This window comes from Grampus griseus, assembly GCF_964374135.1.
Source record: "Grampus griseus genome assembly, chromosome: 11".
Lineage (NCBI taxonomy): Eukaryota > Metazoa > Chordata > Mammalia > Artiodactyla > Delphinidae > Grampus > Grampus griseus.
The window spans coordinates 58,785,692-58,801,587 of record NC_139005.1 but is presented as its reverse complement, the minus strand read 5'-3'; positions in this window follow the sequence as shown (position 1 = coordinate 58,801,587).

The following is a 15,896-nucleotide window of genomic DNA, read 5'->3' as shown; positions in this document are numbered from 1 at the left end:
TTTTTTCTTTTCTTTTCCTTCATTCTTTTTCATTTGTCTGGAGACAGGGCACCTTGTTGGAAGTTGAGTTCTTCTAATCTATGAATCTATAGAGACAGATTTTAAACAGGAGAATATTGTTCAGGCTAAATCCAAGGAAAAGGGACCTCTGGGTGGGTTCTAGCCAGTGGACTAGAGGAAAAATGAGACCTGATTATCTGCTTTTTAGATTTCATTCTATGGATTGTAATTCCTTTATGTTGTCTTCAAACATCTGATAATTTTTTTAAACAAGATAGGTTTGTTTTAGGTGTAATTTGGGGAATTAAGAGAATATTTTGAAGCATAATAGAGTAGGAAGAGCTGCAGCAACTTGGATAACTACTTACAGAAACAAAAGAGTTAAGTGGAGACATTTCAGAAGGATAGTTTTGTGGGATGTAAAGACACCCATCCTGGGGAATTCTCAGGAATACTGGGGTGGTGGAGTTGACTCCCTTCAACATGAATGATGGTTTCTCATGGCATATTATTTGGATATTAAAGTGAAGGCTTTGTCCACACACACCCACTACTACCTTCCACAGACACCTATTACCAATTCAGATGATTAGAGATATTATGACAAGTATATTAATCATATAACTAGCTGTTAATAAACTTTCTTATTAAATCTAATAGTTCTCAGTTGATTCTCTAGGGCTTCTAGATATATAACTGTGCCATTTGAAACTTTTTATACTTTCCTTTTTAAGAGTTTTATCTCTTATTTCTGTTTCATTTATTCATGCATTGGCCAGAAATATCCAGAATCATATTAATGAATAACAGCAATTGCAGACATCTTTGCTTTCCTCTTGGTTTTAATGAGTATGATTTTTTTGTGCATCATCATTAAGTTTCATGTTGGCTCTTGATTTAAAGTACATATTTTACACAATTTTAAGGAAATTCACCTGCATTTATTTTTTTTTATTTGTTAATATTAGTAAAGATTACTAAATGGCATTCAGGTTCTCTTGAGGTAATTATTTTCTTATTGATATGATAAATGATTAATAATGAGTCATTAATAAACTATCATTAAATTCCTAGATAAATCTTATTTTTTTATGGTGGATTTTAATTGTTTTATATATTTTTAGCTTTGGTTTCATGTAACAGAAACTCACATGTAAGAGATTATTAAAAAGGGAGGAAATTTATTGACATGTAATGAAAATGTGTAACTGGGAAGAATAAAATAGACTGATAAGCCAGATTTCTTCATTTTTTCACTCTTGTGACAAAAGAGTAGGGAGTTCTGGTCTACAGCTTCAAAAAAGTACACATGACAATGTAAAAGATTTTTTTATAAAACAAAAACAGAGTACTGTTAACAGAGGTAGTGGTAAGGGATACAAGGCAGGCAAAATTTTTTTTTAAAATGTAGGACAAAATTACATGTATATTAAATATAATGCAGACTTTGGCTTGCTGATAGTTTGTTTAGAATGTCCACATTTACATTGAGTGACATTAGTCACTGATATTTTTGATTCTATCGTTTCAAACTTTGTATAAAGATTAATATAGCTAAATAGAGGGCTCTCTGTCTGTCTTTCCTTATTTTCTTCATTCCCTGAAACATGTTATAGGCTGATAATCATGTTTGAAAGTGTGAAAAAACTCACCTAAAGAATCCTCTGCGTCCATGGCCCGTTGTAGAAGTAATTTTCTTCAAGATTATAGGTCCCTTTAGGTTGAATACAGAGTGTATTTTATTTATGTTTTCCAGAGGACTCATTGAATTTAATTTGCAAATGAATAAACAATGAATATAATGAGAAGTTTAGATTGATAAATTGAATTTATTCAAAATCAATTAGAAAGATAATAAATGCAAAATTTTAAAAATAATTATTTAAATAGATTCAATATTTGTTCACAATTTTACTTTTTATCTGTTTCTTTTCTTTTAAAGCATATTTCCAGGTATTAGTCCATTTTACTTTATGTCTTTGTTCTATATATTGTCTGCTTTCTGGTTAATTATTTGTATTACGTATTTTTGCAGTTATATTTATTATTTACTTCTTGAGCTTAATGCTTAGATTGTGTCTTTTTTATTGGTGAATAATAAAGTACTGCAATTTTAAGATATGAGTTCATTTGTGAATTCATAGGTCATATGTTTTTACCCTTAAACCTACTTGCCTTCAACCTATTTTTTAAAAATATACTGATGGCAGTTTTTAAACTTTAAACTTTTGTAAACTTCTTGCTCTATGTAACATTATTGTGAATAGCACAGAATTATTACTTGAACAGAGCCTAGAACATACTAGCATCATATATATTATTATTTGACCAAATATATGATCTATGTTTTTGAAATATTCGGTAGATCCTAAAAATAAAATAAGTTTATTTCATTTGTTAGTGAAGTAATTTGTTATATATCTACTACTTAATTTTATTTTTATATTATCTAAGTGCATTTCTCTATTTATTTTGATTCCCTGACTTGTCATAGACTGAAAGATATTTGCTAAATATCTCCCAATTAATTTATATTTCTTTGCATTTTTCTTGTATGCTAAAATATTTTGTTTTATTTATGTTGCAGGTATATTATTTGACACATAATTATCACTGATTCATTATGGATTATGAATACAAATTTATTTTCTCATAATATTATATCTTTCTTGAATTCTACTTTGTAGGATGTTAAAGGTTGAATTGTTTCCTACTCAAAATTCATATGCTGAAGTCCTAATCACCAGTACCTCAAATGTGACCTTATTTAGAAATAGGGTCATTACAGATGTAATTAATTAAGAAGAGGTTGTACTGGAGTAGGGTTGAAACTACTCTAATATGACTGATGTCCTTTTATGACTGATAAGAAAGTTGGACACAGACATGCATGCACAGAGAGAATGCCATGTGAGGAGATACAAAAGACAGCCAAATTTACAAGGGAGGAAGGACAAAGGCTACCAGAAGCTAGAAGAGAGGCCTAATATAGATACTTCCTTAGAATCTTCTAAGGGAGTATGACCCTGCTGACACCTTGATTTTAGTCTTCTGGCCTTCAAAACTGTGAGATAGTAACTTTCTATTTTTTAAACCACCTAATTTTTGGCACTTTGTTATGCAGCCTAGAAAACTAATACATAGAATAATATTTTGGGCATTATTGATTTTTTTCCTTTGGTTATATTTTTGACTTCTCTGATACGTCACATTCTAGATTCTTATTTGCAACCTTACAGTAAGGTACAGATTTTGGTCCGAATAACTGAAAGATGAAGTGGCATTTGTCAAGATGGGGAAAATCAGAAAGAATAATTGGAGGGGGAATTATTAGTATGGTTTTTGATATGTGAAATTTTTAGATACTTATTAGGCAGTCCAGTAGATTTGTGGATTATATTTGGATATTTGATTCTGAGGTTCAGAGGAGATAAAATTTGACATTGTCAGGGGCATGAATATAAATTCAGAACTGAAGAAATCTGAGAACTGAGGTTTCTTTACATATTTCTCTAAATATGTAAGTAGGAGAGATGAGGAGAGTCAGCAAAGAGGCTGGGTATAAGTGACAAGTCAAGAAGAAAAATACCGGGCTTCCCTGGTGGCGCAGTGGTTGAGAGTCCACCTGCCAATGCAGGGGACACGGGTTTGTGCCCCCGTCCGGGAGGATCCCACATGCCGCGGAGCGGCCGGGCCCGTGAGCCATGGCCCCTGGGCCTGCACGTCCGGAACCTGTGCTCTGCAACAGGAGATGCCACAACAGTGAGAGGCCCGCATACTGCAAAAAAAAAAAAAAAAAAAGAAGAAAAGAAAAATACCAAAAGGGAGTCCTGAAATACAAATGAAGAAAATGATTGAAGGAGTTGCAAGTGACCAACCATCAAATGTTGTTTCTAAGTCAAGTAAGATGGTATAGAGAATCAACATCAAATTTAGCAAAGAGGAGGTCACTGTTGACCGTGACAGTGGCATTTTTGTGGAGAAGTAAGAAAAAATGATTTATTGCAGGGGGTTCACATGAAAATAAAAGGAGAGGAATTGGAGGTAGTGAATATAAGCAAGTTCTACAAGTTCTAGTCTTTGCTCTAAGAATTAACAAAGAAATAGAACAGTAAGTAGACAGGAATATGGACTCAAGACAGATTGACTTCATTTTGTTTCATTTGACTTTATTAGAAGATCAACACTGTGAGTATATGTTGATGAGAGTGAGGTATTAGAGGAAATAATTGATGATGCTAGACATAGAGAGGAGAACTGCTGCAGCAATGTCCTTGAATGGTGAGCAGATGTGAAAATAAGGGTCCAAGCAAGCAGACCGCCATTATGAAGGAGCACAGACGCTTCATGTGAAGGAAAGGGGGAGAAGGAAGAGTATATGGGAAAAAGTGCAGGTAAATTTCAATAAAATAGGCATAAAGATCTTTAGATGAGGGTGAAGACAGAAGCTAGTATTGTCTAGAAGAGTGTGAGCATATGGACTAGTGTAACAGTCCATAAAAATGAGATTCAATAACCCCAGTGGGAACAGTCCCAAGACTTTTTCAGGGTTTCAGAGATCCTCCCTTTTCTAACTGCATAATAATGTGTGGTGGAGTTTTCTTCATATAACTGAAACAAACAATGACACAGAAGATGATATGAGAACCTGACTGTCTTTTACTAACGCATACATTAGAAGATATTTGCAAAAATGGAAATAATGTCATTCATTACTAAGTTTTTGCTTTCGAAAATACACTTATTTCTCATAAAAGTGCTATTTCACAAGCTTTGTATTAATTACTGAATCATACTAGAATACTAGTCTTATTCTAATTAAAAATGTGTACATTTACAACAAATACTACTAATAATAGTAATTTGTGGGCATCAACAATATACTGAATATTGTAATAAACAACATGTAGTTATTTACTCCTCAAACAGGGATTCAAATGTTTTCACAATAAGTTTACATTATTAAATTTTGACAAGATATATGTCAAAACAAGAAGAAAAAACACATCAAAACTCCTTAATATTGTCAAGCAATATTGTGACTGACTTGCAAATGGGCAAGAATGATCACTAGGTGTCTTGTCCACAGTGCTCTTCTAGTTCTCCACTTTCCATTGTCTTTTAAGCTATTTGCAGTTTTATAAATTATAAAAATATGTTTGTAATGCAAATTATTATTGTCCATAGAAACATAAATAAATGTTATTGTGTCTGGTGAAGATGCAACTGATCATTGCCTTGTGGATATTGACTACTTTTGTGTCTACTTATAAATTCATTTCAGCATTCTGGATTGCCTAACATGTGTGTTCTTTGAATTCTCCTTTGCATTGGTTTTAACATCATATTGGTTTCCTCACTAATTAATGAGCTAAATGAATTGTTGACAAGTGTTTATTTTATATTTTTATGAGACCCATGCTATTATGTTTTAAAAATTATTTTCTAGTAATATTGTGCCAAAATATATATTTTCTTCTGATCAGTCAAAAATACAATATTTTAGAAAATGATACAGAAAAGACAAGTCGTTCTCAGATATTCACAGAACACTGTATTTTCCCTGTATTTCACAGTCAGAAGCTCAACATACAAATGCACTTTGGGTGAAGGGGGGATGTTGGTGGAAAGGGGAGGCTGAAAGTTAAAGACATTCAAAATCGAACAAAAGTTGTTTCTGATCTTATCATTTCATGAGAGGGTATTTTAGCCGCAAAATTTAAGAAGAGTATAAATTTAAAATAAAAATACCTTTTTAATAAAAATAGTTTATATTTGAGAGTGTTTTTTCTATCAATTGTATTTTTTTCACCTCACTGCACACAGGTGAAAACATTGTCAGAGGTTCCCATTGGGCCAAGGACAAAATTTAGAGAAACTGAGATTTAACAAAATACTTAGATGATTAAGGCTTTCTCTGACTTGCTTAAATTAACTATATGCATATAATTGTATCCGCTGTTTCACACTGCATTGTAATTATCGTTCTCCTCCAGCAGACAGTGAGCTTCAGAAGGTTATTTGTTAGAGACTGCTAGCTGTCAAACAAAATCCCTTTTTCCCATCTTCCTTGCAATAGCTAGAAACTTGGCTGCCTATCTATATTACATTTCCAGTCTCCCTTGCAATTAGAATTGTCATGTTTGCTAAGTTTTCTCAGATGGGAGGCAAGCAGATATAAAGAGTGCACTTCACTCAAGGTCCCTTAAGAGAATGGGCACGCCTCTTACATAATCTCTCTTTACTTCCCACAGTTACAATCTAGATGTGGTGGCATCTAACTGTGACAATGTAGTTGGGGATGGTGAAAAAAGGTGAAAAGAAACTGGGTTTCTGAATAACAATGTGGAAAGATCTCTCTGCTATCTTAGAACTGTTACACAAGAGAGAAACAAGCTTCCATCTTCTTTAAGTTTCTTTAACTTAGCTTTCTGCATTATGATAGCCTAGGCTTAGGCTAAATAATAAAAGATGGAACTATATTTTTATTAATTTTAATATCTCAGTAGGCTGGGATGATGATTGCCATATAAATACACAATAAGTGCTTCTCGAATTAATAAATGACTTTTGTCATAACTGCATGAGAAATACATTGGTACGGTCATTTAAGTGGGGTTTTTACTCAATTATAATAATTGTTACATAAAGATAATATTTGGTGTAACACTTAGCATTACAAGGCCTTGTTATATATACTAAATAATATAATGCTTATAATCATCCTTTGTTTTGGAAATTATGATGATGATGATTATGATTTTCATTTACAAATGTGGAAATTGAGGCTAAGAAGTTGTGACTTTCCCAAGGTTTAACAGATATTTATGGTGGATACCGAATTTGAACCCCACTATATTAATATTCATTCAGAGGATAATATTTAAGTAGCATACCATATTTGGGTAAGTGGCTGTTTTAACACAAAGATTTATGTAGAAGTTTGATCAATCCCAATGTATGTTTCTCTCAAAGGCTGCACTTTCAGAAACAAAGAAATTATCAAGATAACTTTTACAATCCAATCTGCTCAAAGCTTAATAAATTGATCCACTCTCCTCTTACCTCACCTCCCTCACACAGTCATTTCAAACCCATCACACAGTACAAAATAAAATTCTTTTGGAAACATTTCTGATCCCTTCTTTACAAAAGTGTGAAGTTTGAGATTGAATACCTGAGGGTCAAAAACATATCAACTGACCACATGGAGTTAACTTCTTGATGGATTCTGGTTCTATTATTTCTATGACTGAAGCATTCCAAACCATAACTTCTCTGCCCACTTACTCTTTGGACAATGCTATTCTTTTCTCTGAATCATATTTGGAATACTTCATCTAGTTTGTTTCTTAACACAAAACATGGTTCTTTCACTTATTTATAAGGGAAATAAAGAGTAGGGGGCTTCCCTGGTGGCGCAGTGGTTGAGAGTCCGCCTGCCGATGCAGGGGACACGGGTTCGTGCCCCGGTCTGGGAAGATCCCACATGCCGCGGAGCGGCTGGACCCGTGAGCCATAGCTGCTGAGCCTGCGCGTCCGGAGCCTGTGCTCCGCAACGGGAGAGGCCACAGCAGTGAGAGGCCCGCGTACCGCAATAAAAAAAAAAAAAAAAAAAAAAAGTAAATACCCATCACAGTCAAAGACTATCTATTTGGCATGGGTTATACATTATTTCCACAATATTTGGCGTATACTAGGCATTTTTCTTTGTGAGTTTATTCTCTTTCATCTATTGATTACAAATACTTTTTTTTTACTCGCTTGTACACAAGATGATATATCATACCTTGAAATAAGCTTTCATTATTTTTCCTGTATAATATATTACCTTTATACACTGCCTTCATCATTGCAACATGTATTTGCATATTTTAACTCTCCACATGAAAGCTTAGCAATATGATTTTAGCAGTTCCCATTTGAATTGCAATTTCAGCTTGATTCAGGAGGCAGTGAGAGCATCCTCAGCCAGACAGGTACACAATGGCAAAGTATTACTTCCAACACTGTAGAGGCAAGGAGACTTCTAGGTTATTATTGGCTTTAATTATCACTCCCATAAGCTGTAATATTCTTTATTTGTGGTGAAGCAGCACTCTACAGAGTGTGAAATCCTTCCCTGCTTTTGAAAATATCCAAGAAATGAACTGAATCACTTCAAATGTCCTATAACAACTGAACACCCACTGATAAGTATAAGCAAGGGACAAATTTATCATCACCAATAGAAAATAGGCTTTTTGAAAGTGAGATTTGAGACATCTAGCTGGTTGCTTACTATCAGCAGTGATCAGCAAAACCAAATCCACTTTCTTTTTAAACTCAGAGGCATTTTATTTCCCCTGATTGGTTTTCAAGTCAATAAAAAAGCACAGTCTTTTTTTTTATGTTTGTACTTTATTTATTGCTATAAAATTTAAACACTAAAATATCAAGATAAATGGTTCTAATAGTTACAACCATTAATTTCCAGTCCTACTCTCATCCACAATGTCTGCTTTTTTTTCCTTCCATCAGATGCTTCCAGTACAAATCAAACCTGAGGATTTGAATAGACTCCATTTAGTCTCCCTTCTGAAGGCCCAACTCACATAATCCTGATTTCTTTGCCTCTTAAGGTAAGGCTTATATAAACACTCTGCACAAAGACATATGCTATTCAGCCCGAAATCAGTGCATAGTGATTCACTTCCCAGTATTACCTCGGGGTTTCAGCAAGTCCTTTGGCTCTCATACTAAGACCACAGTGAATTTCCTTCTAGCTCCATGCTCTGAATTTCAATTTAAGGGGAAAAGTCTATTAAAGGAAGATAATAGAAAAAAGGAAAGCAACTATATGTAAGTTTTGAGATATTTGTTAGAAACTTCTCATTCTTTATTTTAGCTGTCTAAATAATATGCCAGAATTTTATTATAAACTGAAAGATTCAAAAATATTTTTAAGTTCAGTAAATTTACTTTCAAAATACATTTAACATGGCTGTTTAGTCTAAAAATCATCATTGACAAAGGACATCAGATTTCCTCATTTATATTAATTCTTACTGAAAGAATTGGAAATTTTTCTCCAGCATGGTATTTTCATTTCTAAGTCCAAAAGCTATGATTGACATATTACTATATTAAAAATTCTGTAATTGTCTTTAATGTAGCAGGTAGACAATGATATGGCAAAAACATATGAACACAAGACTGTCATTTACTGATGTTCAATGTTACATTTCTTGTGTGTGCCTACAATTTTTAAATCCTGTAGTTCTTAAAATTATAGGTATGAAAACCACAAGCTAAATCAAATCAGAGAAAACAACAACTGTGAAATCAGTTTCTTTTGCTTTGACTATCTTGTTTCTACTGATGTTGGAAATGGAAAAATTTGTAGTGGTTTTATAAATGATAGAGTAGCCTTGATCTTAGAAACAGGAGATTTTAAAGCTTCTCTTCTTGGAGAAAAATTATTTTATTTTTACCTTCTCATGTGAGTGGACTTTACCATAGAGCATATTAGCAATCAGAATACTTACAGAAACTCTACACATTTTAATTGTATTGTTATTCATAAAGGTGACTTTGATAATCACATATATTTCATACAATTGTCTATTTCCTGTCTTCTCTGTATTTTCAGAAACAACTGTTCTAACATAGTATATGACATAGCACAGTATTGCATTATAGGTAGTGTATGGATTTCTAGGGGTAAAAAAAATGTATGAGGAAAAGATAAATTAAAACATTGCTAAATGACACCAAAGGGAATAATTTTGCTTTAAACAAGTATACCAAGTGAATATGAAGAATATTTCCATAATTTAGACTAACACTTTCCTATTTCTCAGAAAATAATTCAACCATATATTAGATTGAGTAATTTAATATCATGAACATTTCAGAATGGGGAATTCTCTTGCCAGCTTTCTGAGCTGTGTTCTAACAATGGCAGGTACCCCTGTTGCTTACCATGTAAGACTAAATATGCAAATATTCTCTGTGTTATGACACTTTAGGGCACCTGGAGACTTGCCATTTGTGCTATTATAAGAGCCAGAAGCCAATTTCCTCCAAACCATGTATTTTGAGATAGAGAACATTAGCCAGGAGCAGTCAAAATGACAAGGCAGTAAGTATATGAACAGAATGAACATCCAGCAAAGAAGTTTAAAGGAATACAAATGCAATAAAAACTGGTAAAAACTGCCCAGTGACTTAGATGGTGGACTATCTTCGAGTTTTAAACACTTTGAGAGAGGGTGTGTGAATTACTCTTCCAATTCCGTGGTATTTTTTGAGAGAAATAGGAATCTGGTCTGGCTGAAATAAAAATGGCATGAAAATGTCAGCTGAGCCTTTGAAGATTTAGGTTATGCTGCTCTGAGATTTAGGTGATGGCACATATCAGTAACCTAAGCAGTTCATTTCATGCTCTGATTTCATCTTCAAGGGAAACTATTTTAGACGTAACTCATAAGAAGAAGAATTAAGAACGTTCTCCTAATAACCATGCTGTCAAAGACCAATTTAAGTGGAAATGCTTAATTAGGATTTCTAAAGGAAGAAGATTTTAGGGAAACAATTCAAAAATAGAACTCAAGTCCAAACCCACAATGCATTCATTTTAGCTCTTCTTTAGTTCATTCATCCAATACACATTCTGCTATTGTTGTTTGCTTTAGTATAACTGGCACATTTAAACAAAGACATTATCTTGAACTCTAACCAATTTTGGAGTTGGAGCAAGATGAACTTTTCACTTATTGCTATTACTAATTTATAGCAAAGAAGACTAATAGAAGTGACTAACAACACTGGATGAGGTATTTTACAAAAAAACAAATTATTATTACTTAGGCCACCTTTCACCTTTCGGGTCCCTCACTAGCAAATGAAAATTCCAGGTTCAGAGAATAATGAGAGTTGAAGATTGAGTAGTTCATGGATATGAGGAGTATGTTCCTATCCTGTCACTCAGGCCTCCATGGAACATAGTGGGACAAAATACAGTAATTTTTCAAACAGTACCTATACAGCAAAATAAGAAGGTACCAACATGTTAGAAGAGTTATGTAGAGTTGACATTGAAAATGGCTATTTGGTGTTTGGTATTTACAATTTTAAAACTATAATAAGTTAGATTTCTTGTTACTTTTTTTAAAAATATCTTTATTGGAGTATAATTGCTTTAAAATGGTGTATTAGTTTCTGCTTTATAACAAAGTGAATCAGTTATACATATACATATATTGCCATATCTCTTCCCTCTTGCATCTCCCTCCCTCCCACCCTCTAGGTGGTCACAAAGCACCTAGCTGATCTCCCTGTGCTATGTGGCTGCTTCCCCCTAGCTATCGGTTTTACATTTGGTAGTGTATATATGTCCATGCCACTCTCTCACTTCGTCCCGGCTTACTCTTCCTCCTCCCCATGTCCTCAAGTCCATTCTCTAGTAGCTCTGCATCTTTATTCCCGTCTTGCCACTAGGTTCTTCGTGAACTTTTTTTTTTTTTTTTAGATTCCATATATATGTGTTAGCATACGGTATTTGTTTTTCTCTTTCTGACTTACTTCACTCTGTATGACAGACTCGACGTCCATCCACCTCACTACAAATAACTTAATATCGTTTCGTTTTATGGCTAATATTCCGTTGTATATATGTGCCACACCTTCTTTATCCATTCATCTGTCGGTGGACACTTAGGTTGCTTCCATGTCCTGGCTATTGTAAATAGAGCTACAATGAACATTGTGGTACATGACTCTTTTTGAATTGTGGTTTTCTCAGGGTATATGCCCAGTAGTGGGATTGCTGGGTCATATGGTAGGTCTATTTTTAGTTTTATAAGGAACCTCCATACTGTTCTCCATAGTGGCTGTATCAATTTACAATCCCACCAAGAGTGCAAGAGGGTTCCCTTTTCTCCACACCCTCTCCAGCATTTATTCTTTGTAGATTTTTTGATGATGGCCATTCTGACCGGCGTGAGATGATATCCCATTGTAGTTTTGATTTGCATTTCTCTAATGATTAATGATGTTGAGCATTCTTTCATGTGTTTGTTGGCAATCTGTATATCTTCTTTGGAGAAATGTCTGTTTAGGTCTTCTGCCCATTTTTGGATGGGGCTGTTTGTTTTTGTGATATTGAGCTGCATGAGCTGCTTGTATATTTTGGAGATTAATCCTTTGTCAGTTCCTTCATTTGCAAATATTTTCTTCCATTCTGAGGGTTGTCTTTTCGTCTTGTTTATAGTTTCCTTTGCTGTGCAAAAGCTTTTGTTTCATTAGGTCCCATTTGTTTATTTTTATTTCCATTACTCTAGAGGGGGGTCAAAAAGGATCTTGCTGTCATTTATGTCGTAGAGTGTTCTGCTTATGTTTTCCTCTAAGAGTTTTACAGTGTGTCCCTTACATTTAGGTCTTTAATCCATTTTGAGTTTATTTTTGTGTATGGTGTTAGGGAGTGTTCTAATTTCATTCTTTACATGTAGCTGTCCAGTTTTCCCAGCACCACTTATTGAAGAGGCTGTCTTTTCGCCATTGTATATTCTTGCCTCCAAAGATAAGGTGACCATAGGTGTGTGGGTTTATTTCTGGGCTTTCTATCCTGTTCCATTGATCTATCTTTCTGTTTTTGTGCCAGTACCATACTCTCTTGATTACTGTAACTTTGTAGTATAGCCCGAAGTCTGGAACCTAATTCCTCCAGCTCCATTTTTCTTTCTCAGGATTGCTTTGGCTATTTGGGGTCTTTTGTGTTTCCATACAAATTGTGAAATTTTTTGTTCTAGTTCTGTGAAAAATGCCATTGGTAGTTTGATAGGGATTGCATTGAATCTGTAGATTGCTTTGGGTAGTATAGTGATTTTCGCAATATTGATTCTTCCAATCCAAGAACATGGTATATCTCTCCACCTATTTGTGTCATCTTTAATTTCTTTCATCAGTGTCTTATAATTTTCTGCATACAGGTCTTTTGTCTCCTTATGTAGGTTTATTCTTGGGTATTTTATTCCTTTTGTTGCCATGGTAAATGGGAGTCTTTCCTTAATTTCTCTTTCAGATTTTTCATCATTAGTGTATAGGAATGCAAGAGATTGCTGTGCATTAATTTTGTATCCTGCTACTTTACCAAATTCTTTGATTAGCTCTACTAGTTTTCTGGTAGCATCTCTAGGATTCTCTATGTATAGTATCATGTCATCTGCAAACAGTGACAGCTTTACTTCTTCTTTTGCCATTTGGTTTCCTTTTATTTCTTCTCTGATTGCTGTGGCTAAGACTTCCAAAACTATGTTGAATAATAGTGTTGAGAGTGGGCAACCTTTTCTTGTTCCTGATCTTAGTGGAAATGGTTTCAGTTGTTCACCATTGTGGATGATGTTGGCTGTGGGTTTGTCATATATGGCCTTTATTATCTTGAGGAAAGTTCCCTCTATGCCTACTTTCTGGAGGGTTTTTTTTTTTTATCATAAAGGGTGTTGAATATTGTCGAAAGCTTTCTCTGCATCTATTGAGATGATCATATGATTTTTCTCCTTCAATTTGTTAATATGGTGTATCACATGGATTGATTTCCGTATATTGAAGAATCCTTGCATTCCTGGGATAAACCCCACTTGATCATGGTGTATTATCCTTTTAATGTGCTGTTGGATTCTGTTTGCTAGTATTTTGTTGAGGATTTTTGCATCTATGTTCATCAGTGATATTGGCCTGTAGTTTTCTTTCTTTGTGACATATTTGTCTGGTTTTGGTATCAGGGTGATCGTGGCCTTGTAAAATGAGTTTGGGGTTGTTCCTCCCTCTGCTATATTTTAGAAGAGTTTGAGAAGGATAGGTGTTAGGTCTTCTCTAAATATTTGATAGAATATGCCTGTGAAGCCATCTCTCTGGTCCTGGGCTTTTGTTTGTTGGACGATTTTTAATCACAGTTTCAATTTCAGTGCTTGTGATTGGTCTGTTCATATTTTCTATTTATTCCTGGTTCAGTCTTCGAAGGTTGTGCATTTCTAAGAATTTGTCCATTTCTTCCAAGTTGTCCATTTTATTGGCATAGAGTTGCTTGTAGTAATCTCTCATAATCCTTTGTATTTCTGCAGTGTCAGTTTTTACTTCTCCTTTTTCATTTCTAATTTTATTGATTTGAGTCTTGTCCCTTTTTTTCTTGATGAGTCTGGCTAATGGTTTATCAATTTTGTTTATCTTCTCAAAGAACCAGCTTTTAGTTTTATTGATCTTTCCTATCATTTCTTCATTTCTTTTTCATTTACTTCTGATCTGATCTTTATGATTTCTTTCCTTCTGCTAACTTTGGGGGTTTTCTTTGTTGTTCTACTTACTTTAGGTGTAAGGTTAGGTTGTTTATTTGAGATGATTCTTGTTTTTTAACGTAGGATTGTATTGCTATAAACTTCCCTCTTAGAACTGCTTTTGTTGCATCCCATAGGCTTTGGGTCGTCATATTTTCATTGTCATTTGTTTCCAGGTTTTTTTTAATTTCCTCTTTGATTTCCTCAGTGATCTCTTGGTTATTAAGTAGTGTAATGTTTAGCCTCCATGTGTTTGTATTTTTTACAGATTTTTTTCCTGTAATTGATATCTAGTCTCATAGTGTTGTGGTCGGAAAAGATACTTGATATGATTTCAATTTTCTTAAATTTACCAAGGCTGGATTTGTGACCCAAGACATGATCTATCCTGGAGAATGTTCCATGAGCACTTGAGAATACAGTGTAATATGCTGTTTTCAGATGGAATGTCCTATAAATATCAATTAAATCTATCTAGTCTATTGTGTTTTTTTTTTTTTTTTTGGTGGTACGCGGGCCTCTCACTGTTGTGGCCTCTCCCCTTGCGGAGCACAGGCTCCGGACGTGCAGGCTCAGCGACCATGGCTCACGGGCCCAGCCGCTCTGTGGCATGTGGGATCTTCCTGGACCGGGGCACGAACCTGTGTCCCCTGCATCAGCAGGCGGACTCTCAACCACTGCGCCACCAGGGAAACTCCCTATTGTGTTATTTTAAGCTTGTGTTTCCTTATTAATTTTCTGTCTGAATGATCTGTCCTTTGGTGTAAGTGAGGTGTTAAAGTCTCCCACTATTACTGTGTTAATGTCGATTTCCTCTTTTATAGCTGTTAGCATTTGCCTAAGTGTTGAGGTGCTCCTATGTTGGGTGCATATACATTTATAATTGTTGTATCTTCTTCTTGGATTGATCCCTTGATCATTATGTATTGTCCTTCTTTGTCTCTTGTAATAGTCTTTGTTTTAAAGTCTATTTTGTCTGATATGAGAATTGCTACTCCAGCTTTCTTTTGATTTCAATTTGCATGGAATATCATTTTCCATTGCCTCGCTTTCTGTCTGTATGTGTCCCTAGGTCTGAAGTGGGTCTCTTGTAGACAGTACATATATGGGTCTTGTTTTTGTATCCTTTACCAGTCTTTGTCTTTTGGTTGGAGCATTTAACCCATTTACATTTAAGGTAATTTTCAATATGTATGTTCCTATTACCATTTTCTTAATTGTTTTGTGTTTTTTATTTTATGTCTTTACCTTCTCTTGTGTTTCCTGCCTAGAGAAGTTCCTTTAGTATTTGTTGTAAAGCTAGTTTGGTGTTGCTGAATTCTCTTAGCTTTTGCTTGTCTGTAAAGGTTTTATTTTCTCTGTCAAATCTGAATGAGATCCTTGCTGGGTAGAGGAATCTTGGTTGTAGGTTCTTACCTTTCATCACTTTAAATATGTCCTGCCACTCCCATCTAGCTTGCAGAGTTTCTGCTGAAAGATCAGCTGTTAACCTTATGGGGATTCATTTGTATGTTATTTGTTGTTTTCCCCTTGCTGCTCTTAATATTTTTTCTTTGTATTTAATTTTTGATAGTTTGATTAATA